The sequence below is a fragment of the Falco biarmicus genome, chromosome 4 (assembly GCF_023638135.1).
Source record: "Falco biarmicus isolate bFalBia1 chromosome 4, bFalBia1.pri, whole genome shotgun sequence".
Taxonomy (NCBI): Eukaryota; Metazoa; Chordata; class Aves; order Falconiformes; family Falconidae; genus Falco; species Falco biarmicus.
In genome coordinates this window covers 39,089,274-39,105,810 of record NC_079291.1, presented here as the reverse complement: position 1 = coordinate 39,105,810, position 16,537 = coordinate 39,089,274, and the positions used below count along the sequence as shown (strand labels likewise).

At 40.2% G+C, this 16,537-nt stretch overlaps 1 pseudogene; it reads right to left on the bottom strand.

Annotated features, from left to right (window-relative positions):
- The window catches only part of LOC130147241 (phosphatidylcholine translocator ABCB4-like), a 46,503-nt pseudogene that overhangs the window by 12,965 nt on the left and 17,001 nt on the right, over positions 1–16,537 (bottom strand).

Sequence of the window (16,537 nt, the reverse complement as noted above, 5' to 3'; positions counted from 1 at the left end):
GCTTTGTATTGGTGGACTATTTAATATGTAGCAACTAAACTTCGTGAGAGAGATAGGATCTTGCAGGCAGATTAACTTGAAATAAAGATTCTAAAGTACCAGTTGTTTTCTCTAGGTTTTGGAGTTTTGAGAGAAATCAGACATTATTATTTGTTTTACAACAACTGCATCCTCAGCTAACATGAACCCATCTTCTTGCCCTCTGGAAGCTCTACTGCTTCCCCCCCGCCCCAGTAGCAAAACCAGCTAGCCTTTTTATGTCCTTCCTCAAAGCCCAAAACTTTACTGAGTAACAGGCCAGGGTGTGTTATACTGTGTCTTGTTGCCTGAGGAAATAGTCTCATTATTTCAGCCTCATTCTTCCCTGCCTTTATTGGACTACTTGTATGTCCTGTCTCAGTTAAATCTGACAACCATTTGTTGTTTAATGGTTGACTTTAGATCTTAACTCATACAGAGTAAGAATCCATTCCTGTTTTGAAGTCCTGATAATAACCTGCTCTCTTTCTTGGACGCAAATGGCTTTCTGAAATCTCTGTTAGGGAAGCGTGTGCCTTTATGATGCTGTGATTTCTGTCAGATAAATAAGATTTTGGATCAAGCTATGCCTGATGACTTTTTGTTTTTTAAATAAGTTCTGTCTGACAGTTACAACCTTTCACCCCTCAGTGGGGTTAGTAAACCTGGTTGCAACAGTGACAAGGACAGTTTGTTTTGAACATTCATTTTAAACAGCCTCAAATCTGATGATGGGTGTAATTTTGCATTTATTTGCATTTCTTTTCCACACACCTACTGCTGCCTTTCTTGGAATTTCTGGGAGCATAGAAATCCTGGCAGAAGTACAGAAAAAGGAAAACTATTTCAGCAAGTGTATCACTGAGAAAATGTCATCCAGTTACCAGCATAAGCAAAATTTCCTGTTCAGCTGGGGTGGTCTGTGCCTTGCCTAGAGGAACTGAGGACAGATGCGTATCCAGAGAGAACAAAATTAAATTCTGTGAGTTGTTAGAGCTACTTGTTATGTGTTACGGATGCATGAATTCATGAGCATGGTGTTAATTTCCTTGTAAGGAGTAAAATATTTTTTATTCAGATTTGTTCTACTAAGTTTATGCTCTATGGACTATGCTGGAATGAAGCATAAAGTGTTAACCAGATTTTTCTTAATTATTTTTTTGATATGGATTTAGGAAAACATAATCAATGCAGAAGGAGCATACTGTAGTGGGGGCTCTGATTTCAGGTCGGGATGGTTAAGCTGCGCCTGTTGTCATAGGACAGGCACCATTTTATTTGAAGACACTGAGACTAAAGCAGGGGGGTGCAGAAATTGGCTGTACCTGTTAGTGCATTGGCAAGCCAAGAACAGGAGCCAGGTTTCTGCAGTGGTAGGACTGAGCCAGTTGCTAATCCAGATTCTGTTTTCCCCTACTCTGGGGCTGCATGTGCATTTATGTGGAAAGAGTCATACCTGGAATGGTGCTACAGGCCTGTCTGTTGAGAAACACACCTCTACCTTCCCTCTGCCTGTGAGTGCCAGCATCTTTGTGCACAGGCAATAGCAACTCTTTCTTTCCAGAGACTGCTTTTCTGAAAACATTCTTGGTCTCCTGCTGGCGTACATCTCTCTGCCACGATCCTCATCACTCACTGGAGTTCAAAGAGAATGCAAAGTTAGAACATATAGTTACAATCAGCCTGTAAAAACAGAACCCCCAAAACTGAACGGGTGAACAAGCTGTCCCCTTTTTCACTCACACTGCGTAACAGCAGCAAGCTGGCTGTAGGCTGAGCACTGTGCTTTTTCCTACCCTCAAAAAACTAACCTGTTCAGTCTCCAGTGCCTCTGTCTCCAAACCTTCTCCCTGTTTTTCTACACACATCCCTTCACTGTGAGCACCCCACACTAGGTGCTGCAGAGCTGATCTTTCCAGCACCTGGAGGACAGAAGAAGCCCTCCATGCCCCCAGTCCTTCACTTTGCAGTTTGGCAAGTCAGCGGGGCTTTTTCATGACTGCTGTGTAATCTTTAATTTGAGCAACTATGAATTTTTGTGCTGATGGAAGAGGGTTGGGTTCTTAGAGAAGCCTTGAAAAACTCCAGCTGTATGAAGCCACTGTATTGCACCCCACTTACTTATCAACCCTAACTAAAACAGCCTACAAGATCTACTTTCTCTGCCCTCTTGCTATGAGTATTAGAGACATTTGGTACTATGCCAGTGACACAAAGATCTATTTCAAAACTGCTAGAAAATCTATACCACAAAGTGTTTCCGCAGCCACTTCCTTTATTAGCAGCTTTATCCCATCTCTGCTGTGCTGATCTGGGAGTCAGATGTCCTCACCTCTCAAATAACAGTAATGGATAGTAGTCCCTAATCCCATAATTGAATATCACCCTTGTACATCAGTGAGAAAAATTCATCTACCACCACTTGCTCATGTAAGATGAGATATGTGTGTAAAACTATATACCACCACTCGAACTCCTCTTCTCCTCCCACTGTACCTTATCAGGAAATTAGCATCCAATTGTAAGTTTAACTGTCTCTGGTATGCAGAGGCTTATTTAGTCTAAAATAAAACATGAGTCCATATTTCTGCTTTATCCTCATGACTTCATCTAAAGCAGAACTAATGAGCTGTGGACTAAAGTCACCATCCTGTGCCTGTGGGTTCACGGGGATGTTGGACTCTTGGAGCCCGGATCATCTTTTCATTCTGTTTATCGCCTGGCCTAGGGCTCAGTACAATGATGAAATAAAAAATAATAGGCTAGATGTTTCTATCTTTACAAGAAAAATTGTATTTATGCGTACAAGAGACCAGGGACCCATTTGTAAGGAATAACTTGACTTGGCAGCTGTTTTTGGTGTGGGCTGATGAGATGAATCTGTCGTCTTGCTCTCAGAATGTAATAGAAGCTGTTAACTGATTAAGCACTGAGTAAGTACTTTTTCCAGTCTCAGAAAAAGTTATCTCACAGTTCAAGGCCACTCTCTCATTGACAAGCAGCAGGAACTAAATACAAACTCCAGGGAGAAGAGGCCAAAAGGACCCTCCAGCATCCCCACCTGTCAAGAAGGCCATCTGTACTTCAGGCTGCAGTTCAGTTTGAGCTACAGATGGCAGTTCTGCCTTTCACAGAGAGTCAGGATTGGGGGGGGGGGAGGCAGCTATCGGGGTTTGGGAAGTCCAGTGGTCACATTTTTCCCTGACTTTTTGAGGAAGGATACAAATCCTCTGAACTGAAACTCTGACTATGGATGAAACATGGATGTACGTGAAGAAACAGATGAAATATGAGGTCATTTTATTTGGCAAGTGCAAAGTTGTTCTAGGAATGCACAGCCTTCAGCTGCTTCAAGATTCAAGAAGAGCTTTTCAGGTTTTTTTATCTTTCCTTTACTTCATTTTTACATGCTAGGTGATGATGCAATGAAATTAAGTGGCTACCCTAAGCAGTGCTGCTGTTAAATTCCCAACAATTCACCCTTACTGTAATTAAACTAAACCTCAGTGATACCAGTAGGCTCTGGTCAAACCAATGTAGCAACTTCTCTCCACTGGATCTTGTTGTAGTAACTTGAAATGGCACGGGAAATTCAGAAATTCTACTTTCCTTCTACTTTCCCTGTGATTGCATAGAGAATATGGAAAATCCGTGTGTTCCTGCCCTTAATTTTAAAAAATATTACCAAAAAATAGTATTAGAAACATTGACAAAAGTGAGTAGCTACACTAGCAAACGTACAATGAGATTATTTAAAAGGGGGGGGGAAAAGCAAATGAATGATATTAATAAAATTGAGTAAGCATGTGTCGTGCACCTGCAGCTTACACTTTGATGTGGAACACTTACCATTTCTCCACTGCGTAGATCATAAAAATCTCTCAAGCAGCTGCACAGTGCTCTCTCCACAGCCACTGCTACCAGCAAGAGCCACAATTTGTCCTTTTCTACGTTACATGTTCAAGCTGCAGAGCACTTTGGCCTCTGGTCAGGTTGTGTAGGTAAACACCACAGCATTGAATGTAATGTTTCCACCAAACGTTTTCTGATTGAAACAGTAGAGATAGGTCAATTTTTTAGGCTAATGTAACAGATCATAAAATACTATGAAGAGCATTCATAAAAGAGATCAGCGGGAAGTTTTCCAAAGGATCAGACTTCATTTTTTCCCCAGGAATTAATATGTAGTGGGAACCTATTATGAAAACGCAAATTCTCTCCTAAATGTTCTACTCTGCACACATATTTTAATTAAAATTCTGTTCTGTAAGCACAAATTCTGACAGCTTCTCTTACACCATCTGTTAAACAAGCTTACTTTTTCAAAAGTAACAATAACTCTTAAGTGGCTGACTTCTGTCTGCTTTGCAATGATCTCGTTCAGATCCTTGGCATGTTCTTTGCTGATTTTTTTTCATTTTTGTCCTTTTAAGAATACCGAAAATAATGTATTATTTTTGATCAGTGCACAGAATCAATCCTTCTACTTAAAGATCTTTTCTAATTAATTTACTATAAAATGTAACATGATATATGTAATACGGATATATGCCTACACAAGAAGAAAGACATTTCATATGAATGAGTATATATAAAATGTAAATATAAACATATGCAATGACCAATCAACGTAACAGCTCAAATGTATGATAGTTCATCAGCCTTCACAGCTATTTTTCTTTAGTGTGTGTGTATGTGTGTATATATATATATATATATGCACATCTCTACACATACATACACATAAAAAATGCAAGGTTTGTAACATATATGTGATAGTTGTCTGGAATGTTTTGTCCTCTTTGTTATATAACAGGCCAGATGCACCCACATGTTCATATACATTGTTGATTACTAAAGTATGCGACAATCTATTATGGACAACTTGCAAATAAGTTATTCCTCAAAAATTTCTGGTGAAATACTAGAGGCCTAGTTATATGTTCAAGATCCATGCTCAGGTAGCTTCATGCAAGCAAATCTTGAAAAATTATCTCTGCTGCATCAACCCTATTTCCACTAGCTCTTAAAGATATTTCACCAAGAGACAGGAGAGGTTTTGGCAGGAGAAGATACAAAGCAAAGCTTAACGCCCGTTTGGTTGGAAGAGTCAGACGTGAAAGGCCTCACACGGTACTCGTTCTCAGTAGCTATGATGTGGGCGGGAGAAAAAAAAAAAAGGAGAAAACCAGGCTTGAAATAAATTGGAGGGGTATGCTGTGCTGTGCATAACACTGTGCTTACTTACAGGCTTCTCTCCTTCCTCTGTGCAGGAGGATGCTATGGAGGGTGCTCTTTCAAACAGCATGAACAAACGAGCAGCCGACATTTTGGCTTTGGCATAGCCTGGAGTGAAAGAAGTGTGTTGTCCTAATGCCATTGCTCCAAATACAACAGCTGAAAAACTCTGTAAAGATAAGGAGAAAAAGATATTGACATTGATGTGGCAAAGGCAAGAAAAGCTTTTATGGGCCAATTAGGGGTTTCTGATAACTACTCGTTAAGAAAGCCGAGATAGGATATGAACTGTCTACTGCAAACTCGGTGACTGTTTTCCTTGCTGAGAGAATCTGTAATTTGTGTGTAGGAAAGAAAGCAGCACTCTAGGCTTCTCCTCCTTGCCTACTTGTCTGGAGTTATTAGACATGAATGTTTTTTGTTTCTGTTATTAATTCATGAGGTGTGGTAGGGTGTATAGTTCCTTGCAGCTCAGTTTCTTCATCTATAAAACTGAAGTTATTAGCAGTGGAGCAGTCTGAGGATTACAGAGAAATTTGCCATTCCACATTTCCTTTGAGGGGCCCAGTGTTCCAGGCACAATCAAATCTTTGAGCTCAGGAGAAAAAGGAAAAAGGCAAATGGGAGATGAGAAAGAGGCATGAAAGCTGGGAAGAGCAAAGAGCAGTAGGAGAGGAGGTACGCAAGAAGGGATTCACTTGAACACATACGGGAAGGGAGGGCAATGCTGGTATTTGAGGAAGGGTTGGTCTAATCAGGGTAAGAAGCAGCTTTAGCTTCAGCAGCAATTTTTGCCAGGCAAGACTGTGGCAAGTGCTGAAAGCAAGCACGGAACGTGCGTGGGAGACAAGGTGGCTGTTGGCAAATGCAGACAGGGATTTCAGCTGCAGGGAGAAGAACAAAAGACAAGGTTAGATACTGGAGATAGGGAGAGAGGAAAGAGAAGGTTGGAAAGGTGCCAGTTGGTGGGAACAATTCACTGGAAACACTTGGAGAAGTTTTTTCAGTTCTGGTTGGGCATTTTCCAGATTGGGTGTTTGCTGAATCTTTCTCCTACTCTCCACTTCTCTTGTCCCAGGGCTCATAATTTCCTCACCTCAGTTTTGCTGGTGACTTGCTCCACTTACCTTTTAAGCTGTCCACCTACGCTCCCTACAGCTTAAGACATGTGATTCTATCATTAAAGAAACCTTGTTGGCCATGAAAACAAGGAATGGCTTTGCTTTGCCTGTCTTCATGTTGCCTTCCTTTTACCCTGATTACAAGGGAAATTGTATGTAGGTAGCTAAACACAGTCTAAAAGCATCAGTTATTTTTCATTTTTAATGGTGTAAGGAAAGAAAGGGAATGTAAGGGTGAAGAATGGAAGACAGAAGCCTTATTAATTTTTTCAGTTCTATATCCATGCTACCTATAGGAAAATCAAACATTGTCCCACATGGACAAAAAAGAATCCAAAAAACTTTAAAAAGCACATCTTTAAACTGTATATGTGCATTTCTTCCTAGATAGGCACCAAACCTAAAACACCCAGCATAATTAAAGTACATAATAGCTTGTGTAAAGGCTAAAGAAAATCCAAAGATTCATAGAATTATGGAATGGTTTGGGTTGGAAGGGACCTTAAAGATCACCTAGTTCCAACCCCCTGCCATGGGCAGGGACACCTTCCACTGCATCAGGTTGCTCAAAGCCCCATCCAGCCTGGCCTTGAACACTGCCAGGGATGGGGCATCCACAGCTTCTCTGGGTAACTTGTTGCAGTGTCTCGCCACCCTCACGGTAAAGAATTTCTTCCCAATATCTAATCTAAACCGACCCTCTTTTAGTTTAAGACCATCCCCCCTTGTGCTATCACTACATGCCCTTGTAAGAAGGGCTGTCTTGCAGGCCCCCTTTAGGTACCGGACGGCTGCTGTAAGATCTCCCCAGAGCCTTCTCTTCTCCAGGTTGAACAACCACAACTCTCAGCCTGTCCTTAAAGGAGACGTGCTCCAGCCCTCTGATCATCTTTGTGGCCCTCCTCTGGACTCACTTCAACAGCTCTATGTCCTTTTGATGTTGGGGGCCCCAGAGCTGAATGCAGTACTCCAGGTGGGGTCTCATGAAAGTGAAATAGAGGGGGAGAATCACCTCCCTCAGCCTGCTGGTCACGCTTCTTTTGATGCGGCCCAGGATATGGTTGACTTTCTGGGCTGCAAGCGCACATCGTTGGGCTGTGTTGAGCTTCTCATCAACCAACACCCCCAAGTCCTTCTTTTCAGGGCTGCTCTCAATCCCTTCTCCACCGAGCCAGCATTTGTGCTTGGGATTGCCCTGACTCATGTGCAGGACCTTGCACTTGGCCTTGTTGAGCTTCATGAGGTTCACATGGCCCCAGCTCTCTAGCCTGTCAAGGTCCCTCTGGATGGCATCCCTTCCCTCCAGTGTGTGGACTGCACCACATGGCTTGGTGGTGTCGGCAAACTTGCTGAGGGTGCGCTCAATCCCAGTGTCCATGTTGCCGACAAAAAAGATGTTAACTGGCGCTGGTCCCAATAAGAACCCCTGAGGAACACCACTCATTACTGGTCTCCACTTGGACATCAAGCTGCTGACTGCAACTCTTTGAGTACAACATCCAGCCAATTCCTTAGCCTCCAAATGGTCCATCATCAAATCCATGCCTCTCCAATTTAGAGACAAGGACGTCTTGCAGGACAGTGTCAAATACTTGGCCCAAGTCCAGGTAGATGGTGTTAGTTGCTTTTCCTTTATCCAGCTGTGCTGTAACCCCACCATAGAAGGCCACCAAACTCCTCAGGCACACTTTGCCCTTAGTGAAGCCATGTTGGCTGTCACCAGTCACCTTATTTTGCATGTGCCTTAGCACAGTTTCCAGGAGGATCTGCTCCATGATCTTGCTGGGTGCAGAAGTGAGACTGACTTGTCTGTAGTTCCACAGATCTTCCTTTTTTCCCGTTTTAGAAATGGGAATTATGTTTCCCCTTTTCCAGTCAGTGGGAACTTCACCCACTGTCTGGACTTCTCAAATATGACGGATAGCAGCTTAGCCACTTCATCTGTCAGTTCCTGCAGATGCCCCTCATCAGGTCCCATGGACCTGTGCACCTTCAAGTCCCTTAGGTGATCTCCAGCCTGATCTCCTACAGTGAGCAGTTCTACATTCTCCCATTGCTGCCTTTGCCTTCTGCAGCTCGGGCGGTGTGGCTGGAGCACTTGCCAGTGAAGACTGAGGTAAAACAGTTGTTGAGTACCTCAGCCTTCTCCATATCCCAGGTAACCAGGTCTGCCATTTCCTTCCAGAGAGGACTTACATTTTCCCTAGTCTTCCTTAAGTTTTTGCCCTTGATGTCCCTGGCCAGATTTAATTCTGTCAGGTCTTTAGCTTTCCTAACCTGATCCCTGGTGGCTCGGACAGTTTCTCTGTATTCCTCCCAGGCTCCCTGTCCTTGCTGCCACCCTCTGTAGGCTTCCTTTTTGTGTCTGGCCTTGTCCAGGAGCTCCTTGGTCATCCATGCAGGCCTCCTGACATTTTTGCCTGACTTTGTCTTTGTTGGGATGCCTCACTCCTGAGCGTGGAGGAGGTGATCCTTGAATATTAACCAGCTTTCTTGGGCCCCTCTTCCCTCCAGGGCTTTATCCCATGGTACTCTACCAAGCAGATCCCTGAAGAGGCCAAAGTCAGCTCTCATGAAGTCCAGGGCAGTGAGCTTGCTGTGTGCCCTCCTCACTGTCCTAAGGATCTTGAAATGTTGGAACATTTCATGGTCACTGCAGCAAGGCTGCCCTTGAGCTTCACATTCCACAGCAGCCCCTCCTTGTTGGTGAGAACAAGGTCCAACATAGTACCTGCCCTTGCTGGCTCCTCTGTCACTTGGAGAAGGAAGTTATTACCAAAGCAATCCAGGAACCTCCTGTATGCCTTTACAGTATTTCTGTTACAGAAAAAAACACATAATCATGATCATGTTGTATATTCATTTGTAGCAATCAAGAATGTGAAAAGTAACCTGTAATTCAAAGGAGTCCTTACTTTTTAAAAGTAAAATAATCTCCAGCTCTTTGTAAGATCCTAACCTAAGATACCATTATTCCTCTATGCTTCAGTTTCCTCTCTGTCTGCAAAAAGCACTGAGACTATTGGGACAGAATAAGAAACTGCTCTAAGAATTTGATCATGTATAATTTGTATTGTTTTCACCTCATACATTCATTAAAATATTTTCAAAATTATAATACAGTTGCAATTCAAAATTTTAACTGACACGTGAAACAAATCAAGAACTTTACAATTGCTACGAAGCATAAATCAACAGAAAAAAACCCCCACACCTTTGTGTTTTATCTTACATTGAATCAAAGCAAGTGAAAATTCAAGAGGTTTCAAATGATCTTCAATACTACTTCGATAAAACAGCAGAGTGAACAAATACAGAAACTGCTATGCAGGTCCACTTTCTGGTTCCTTCCTTGGTAAAATACAACTGATCTTTATAGGAATCTTACCTAAACATACAGGTAAACACTGCCTTTGGTTTGTTAAACAATAGATTCCCTCAGAAGAAAGGGCTTGTGATTATAAGAATTAATAAAGCCTTCCATTTCCAGACTTGCGGCAGCCAATAACAATATCAGGGAGACTTTTTTTTGGGGGAAAAAAAAAAAAAAAGGTAATTTAGAAGATTACCTAAACTGTCAAGAACATTAGCTTCAAGGGAAAGATCATCTTTAACTTTTATGTCAGAGCTGCGTTTGGAATGAAAGATTTTATGATGCACTGACAAAGATAAATTATGATTCAGTTTATTGGTGTTAATTAAGCTTGTGGACTTTGTCCATACATAAACTCAAATTTTCTGTCCTGAGTCAAAGTAACAACAGTTTGAATATTTTGTATGGCTTCTGAAGCAATCTGCATTGGATAACAGATATTCATCAGCAGAAAAACAAGATTATGTGGAAATTTTTTAATATAATCAAGTAAGTAGAATAACTGCAATAGAAGTATGTCTACAACACTGTTGAAAGCATAGTTGCAACATTTGTAGATATGCTGCTGTTACATATATACAATTACTGTGGATTATAGCGGTGAAGTTGAGACAGCATACATTTCAGCACAAACCAGCAATAGGAGTTTTTCTTCCAGTGGGCTTGTGTAACCTGTCACCAGGATGATGCCATGCAGCTGTCATCACTGCAGGAGCCCAGTCAGGATAAACGGAACAAGCCTACATCACCTGCAAGAGCATTTGGAACTGCAGGGTAAACATATGTCCAAGCAACTAGTGATTGTGAGCTCACCCAGAAATAAATGATCTTTCCCAGTGTGTATTCTCAGCATTTTTGGGAAATCAGCAGTCTTTCAAAGCTCCTAAAGGAGAAAATCAAAACTACTGGTCATTCCTAAAAATGTAGAGACAGATTTTCCTGGCCCATATGGCAGCTTGGCATCTAATTCCTATTAATTTTCTATCTTTGAAAATCTTCCTGTTTTGCCACAGAAGAAAAAATAGTAAAAGTTTTCCAAAAACATTAATCATGCTAGGTACCCAGTCCTGACTGAAAACCAGTAGAAGCTCATACCTTAATTTTTCTTAATGCTCCCCAAATATTAAGGGGATTTACTTGTAGTTAATTATATCATCAGCAAATCTTTTAATAACAATAGCTGATTTAGCCTTGGCCAAGAATCGATCAAATCAAAACTCAAAATGTAAAGCATCTTGGAAAGTGATTTTTTAAAGTATATTCTTGGAGCACTATACTCATTCAAGCTCATAATTTAGTTCCAATGTACTCATTTTACGGGAGAAGAAAATTTAAAATTATCCACTGTCTAGAAAGTCACCTAGGACCTGGGACTTGAGCTCAGTTCTTTCTCACGTATTGTCACCCACGTGATTTGTACACTGTGGAACCCCACTACCTTCACAGAAGCCCTCACAGTGTCTGTACTGCTCCAAATCACATGCTCGCAGATTGTGCCAGGAGCTAATTGACTCCATTAAGTATGTGTATGATGAATTCTGCTGCTCATAAAGAAGGCATGAGATACGTTTACTCTCTTTTATCTATGTTGTTTCTGCACTACCTTTTAATGAGAGTAATTTATTTTTATCTCTGGTGTGTGAAGACGGCATTTCTCCACAGGCAATTTTCCAAGAAGAGCCACTCTTGTAAATGGAAGAGCAGATTTTCACCTAGAGCTAAAAATAGATGCCTAGGGCTTGTTTTCCTTCAGGTGTGCTTGATATGTTGAGAGTGAAACATTTTGCTGAATTGCTATGGAAGTACATATGTTTTAAATTTTACCAGAAACTGGGGATCTGCAAAAAATTGGTTTGATTAATATAGTCTGCCAAAACCAGACATTCAAATCATCACATAACAATCATGCAACTGTTCTTACAAGTAGTCTCCAAGGAATTTGGCATGAGATAATGATAATCAGCTGTAAACAACTTGACTATGAGATAACTTTGAAATATTTCAGTGCATAATGCACTCAATAAGGTTACCTGTTCGGCAAAACTTTATGACAGTATTTTGAATTTTATCTTGATTACCTTATCATGTAAAGAAGAACAGGTTTCTTATTTTCAACACATATAGTCTTTTAAAAATTAGTATCTTTTAACTTCTTATTTTAATGTGTAACTGAACACCTTTAAGCTTGGGAATTATCAGCCTTTGCTGTAAATGTAGAAAATAGCTTGGAAGCAAACATGAATCTCAGCCTCCAACTCAGTAAGAAAAAGGCAAAGCCCAGCAGCTCTAAACAAAAAGAGCTAACCTCCAAAACCTAAACTATACCCATGCATTTAGCAGACCCTTCTTTCCACATCATTACTTCTATACAATAAGAAGAATAAATGCTTAGAAAATCTACAAATAAAAACCACAACAGACTAGGTAACATGAGGGGTAAGATATTGAAATAATTAAATAACGTGGAACACCTAACATAACTGCAAGTAAATGTTATCTGGCTCCCCTACAAAGACAAACATCATGTTTCCTTTATGTCTGTATTACTGATAAGAGTAGTTTTATAGACAGATAATTTTTTTTCTCTGCACAGCTACTTTAAATACACTTTGAGGCTGAGAAGCTTTACAGTTTCCTCACAACCTTTAATGAATTTGCAAGGTTGTTTTGGACTGTTTGTTTTTCCTAACAGCCAACCTGTGGGCTCACAGAGGTTTCCAGGTTTCGCTCCTGGTCATTGCATTACCCTCTCTTGCCTTTTCCCAACCACTCCTATCAGCCAAGGCTGGTAGATAGCCAGTGCAATCATTATATGATCTGCAGAGAGACATGGGAAATAACAACAATTTTAGCCAGGTCATACAATGTTTGCATTGGATATTTATTTCAGATGTTGTTGGGTCTTGTGAGACTTGGTGTCATTGTTTAACCCCATCTGGCAGCCAAAGCCCCACACAGCCGCTTGCTCACTTCCCCTGCACCAGGGTGGTGGAGAGAATCAGAGGACTGAAACTGAGAAAATACATGGGTTGAGACAAAGACAGTTTAACAGGTAAAGCAAAAGCCGCGCACGCAAACAAAGCAAAACTAGGAAGCCATTCACCACTTCCCACGGGCAGGCAGGGGTTCAGCCATCCCCAGGAAAGCCGGGCTTCACCACCAGTTAATGGTTACTTGGGAAGAGAAACACCATCATTCTGGACATCCCACTCTCCTTCCTTCTTCTTTCCTCAGCTTATATACTCGGTATGACATTCTATGGGATGGAACGTCCCTTTGGCTAGTTTAGGCCAGCTGTCCTGACTGTGTCCCCTCCTGATTTCACATGCCCCTCCAGCCCTCTTGCTGGCAGGTCCTGAGAAACTGAAATGTCCCTGGCTTAGTATAAATGTTACTTTGCAAAAATTACTGAGCTAAAACCCTCAGTATGACATCAACATTGTTCTCACACCAAATCCAAAACACAGCACTACGCCAGCTACTAAGAGAATTACCTCTATCTCAGTTGAAACCAGGACACTTGGTTAAATTCAAACATTGTAAGCCTCAGCTGAAAACTGTTGTAGGATTCATGATAAATAAAGTATGAGTTCATTCCTTTGAATTCTCTTAACTGTTGCATTTTCACTGGATTTATAGATTTATACCAAAATGGCTGGTAGGCAAAACCAAGTAGAATTCCCTTTTTATTTTAGCTTGAAAGGGCTAGGAGTAAACACCCAAAACCATTTTCTAATCAGCCCAGAGGCACAGGAACACCTCTGAGAAACTTTCCTAACGTAGATCATGGAAAGAGAGAACAAGTTCTGCTGTGCCCAGACTCCTCTGCACAACTGACCATAGCAATGAGAGGGACAGAAAGGAAGATCACACAGGTGCTGTTCTGCTTGGGATGTGTCAGTAACCCAGTCCCGACAAAACACAGTCTGTCCTGAGACAGCACATCTTGGGAAGTGACAAAACAATTCTCCTCAAAGTTATGAGATGAGGTTAACACCCTCCCTCTTTGCTGCCATGCTCACATTTTCCTCTGAAGCAGATTCCCAGGCTCCTGCTACCCTTCCCAGCTGAGAGGGGAAGGAATGAAAATCAGAGCAAGAAATTGCAGGGCATGGTCAGCTACACTGTCACCATAATGTTTTCAGGCATCTGTGTTACCGATGGTGTCTATACTGTGCCTTTTTATACTAATCCCACAGACAACTGCAAGCGGAGAGAAAGATAAATGACAGGTAAAAGAGAGGGTCTCTGAAAGGAAACAAGCTAGAAAGAAATGAAGGAAAGGAAAAAAAGTGGTGTGCTGGAAAAGTATAGGGAACCTGAATGCAGGCTTGGGACAGGCATAAGGGACCCAGAACACTTAAAATGCTTAGTATGCTCTGAATGTTACAAACTATTTGAGAACATAAATAAATAACTCACATTTTCAATTTTCAGCTTCGTATTTGCTGTATCAGCATTTTGTCAGAGCAATGCAACAAAGTAGACTTTGACTCTTTGAGGAGTATATTCTTGATCCATCACCAATGTCCCTATTAAGCAACACTGTAGTGCAACATAAAACCAGATAAAAATGTCACTGAACCCACATTTCCTGTGATTTCCAGTTCCTTCTTTTTCTTTGCATGTCCAGCAAGCATCTTCGTTTGAATCATTCCTGTTACGGCAATAATTGGCACCATGGCTAAAAGCAGACTAGTCAGCTGCCATCCATGGATCAACAACAAAACACTCTGAGTCCCAACATCAGCTACATTTTGGTCAATTAGTGTCAGTCTGGAAAAGAATAAAACCATTTTAAATTACTCTCTTCTTTATTTGAAAACTCGACTGGAAGTATTTGTTACCTAGACAATTGAGATCTGTTCACCAGAGGACATCTGAAAGTGCTTAATTTGGTCTAAATATTCTGTAGAATTGGATGCTTTATCTTTTAAAAAAATATTCTATTGTACAAATTGTTCCATCAGGTCTTCTGTATCTTATCTAGTCTTCCTGCTCTCTTTCCATCTGTTCATTCAGACTTACAGTCCTTGTTTTCAGGTTTTGCCCAAGAAAACACAATGACCTTTCATAGATCTTGTATTTTTCATATGTAGAACCATGACTTCAAGCTTGCCAGGTCCCCTGAAGCATGCCATTTCCTAACTTGGAGTCTGAGATATGACTATTTTTTCTCTCTGACCACTTTTAACTTGAAGCATGTGGAAAACTGGGCTGCAATGAGAGCAACCCTCATTTTGAGGCATACACTTAAGCACTTTGTCAATATTTGTAACATTTAGTGTGGAAACACAATGCTGTCTAGACATCTAAGCCGGTTGGATAAATAATTTTAAATAAAAGGACTCCTTGGATGACTCATTTATACTAGTGATAACAGGACTGAACATTAGTATGAACTAAAAGTGAGGATGCATACGTATATAAAATACCTATCTTACCTAATATTAATTTTAATATTTAATATATTTATAAATATACATATATTTAATTTTTAGATATTAACATATTCAATAAATTATTTTTTATGTGACACCAAAATAAATATTATTTAATAAATAAGATATTATTTAATAAATAGTAACAGCTTCCAGATCACTGTGTGTGCAGGATTTCTATCTATCAAATCAGTCTGTAACTTAATCCATACTAAACCAGATATGAAAAATACCAGTGCTTGTTACTTCCTTCACTTGTGAGGCACCATTAGCAAGTCTTGTAATTAATATTCCAGTGCTAATTTTAGCATCATCAAACCAGCTGTTCTACTGCATGAAACAGAGTTATTATAATCTTAAAAACTTTAGTGTGCACATCAGCTAATAGGTTACACAAGAGAACTTAATCACTTTGCATTACAATGGAATGAGACACACAATACAGCGTTCTTTCCATGTAACCATAAATGTAATAGACCTAAATGTTTAATAAACATATGGGAACACAAACCTCAAACCTAGGTTGTGTTAACAATCCGTATAACCTTTTTGCAATAACAAACACACCACCACATTATTTAATATTAACTGTAGCTTGACAATATTTTTTTGCATGTGAATTTAACATGTTTTTGACAATCAGATGCTTGCCAAATAGCAATACAAAGGCACCTGCCATTTAGGGACAATTACTTGGATGCATATTATATATCTGTAAAGACTAATACTATTTTTTCTCCTGTTACAAAACTAAAAATACATCTTAATTCTCTGTCACAAGTATTGTGAAATCTATAAGTCTGCTGTGAAGCACTTTGAAAGTCTGAGTGTTGCTGCAAAACCTCTGGTGTCTGAGAAGATGTGTAAAATGCTAGGCAGTGCTGGGAGATTACTCAAGGCTACCTGTGCCTCATCTGGAAGACTATTTTCAGGGAAAAAAATAATCTTATCAATCATATATTTTTGTATCTCATTAGCAATTCAGATAATTGGTCTGAGAGATAAGTGAATATAAACCACTTACTTGAAAATTAAAATGTCTGAATTACATGCAAAACATCTGTCTCACTTAAACCCAGGAAGTAAAAATAAAATACCTTTCCTTCATATTTGCCAAATATCAAACCCAAAAGATCATTATAATGAAACAATCTATGTATTTTTATTACTTTATACATACATAATTCTTAGCAGTATGGTATTTTTGTGTAATAACTTTGTAAGCTTACTGAAAGAACTTTTATATTCCCCATCATTAGTGTATAAATGCATAACCCTTAGAAATCAACAAACATGCTACATTTTGGTTTCTTGGTGTTCCGTTGAAGGTGACGGATTATTTTTAA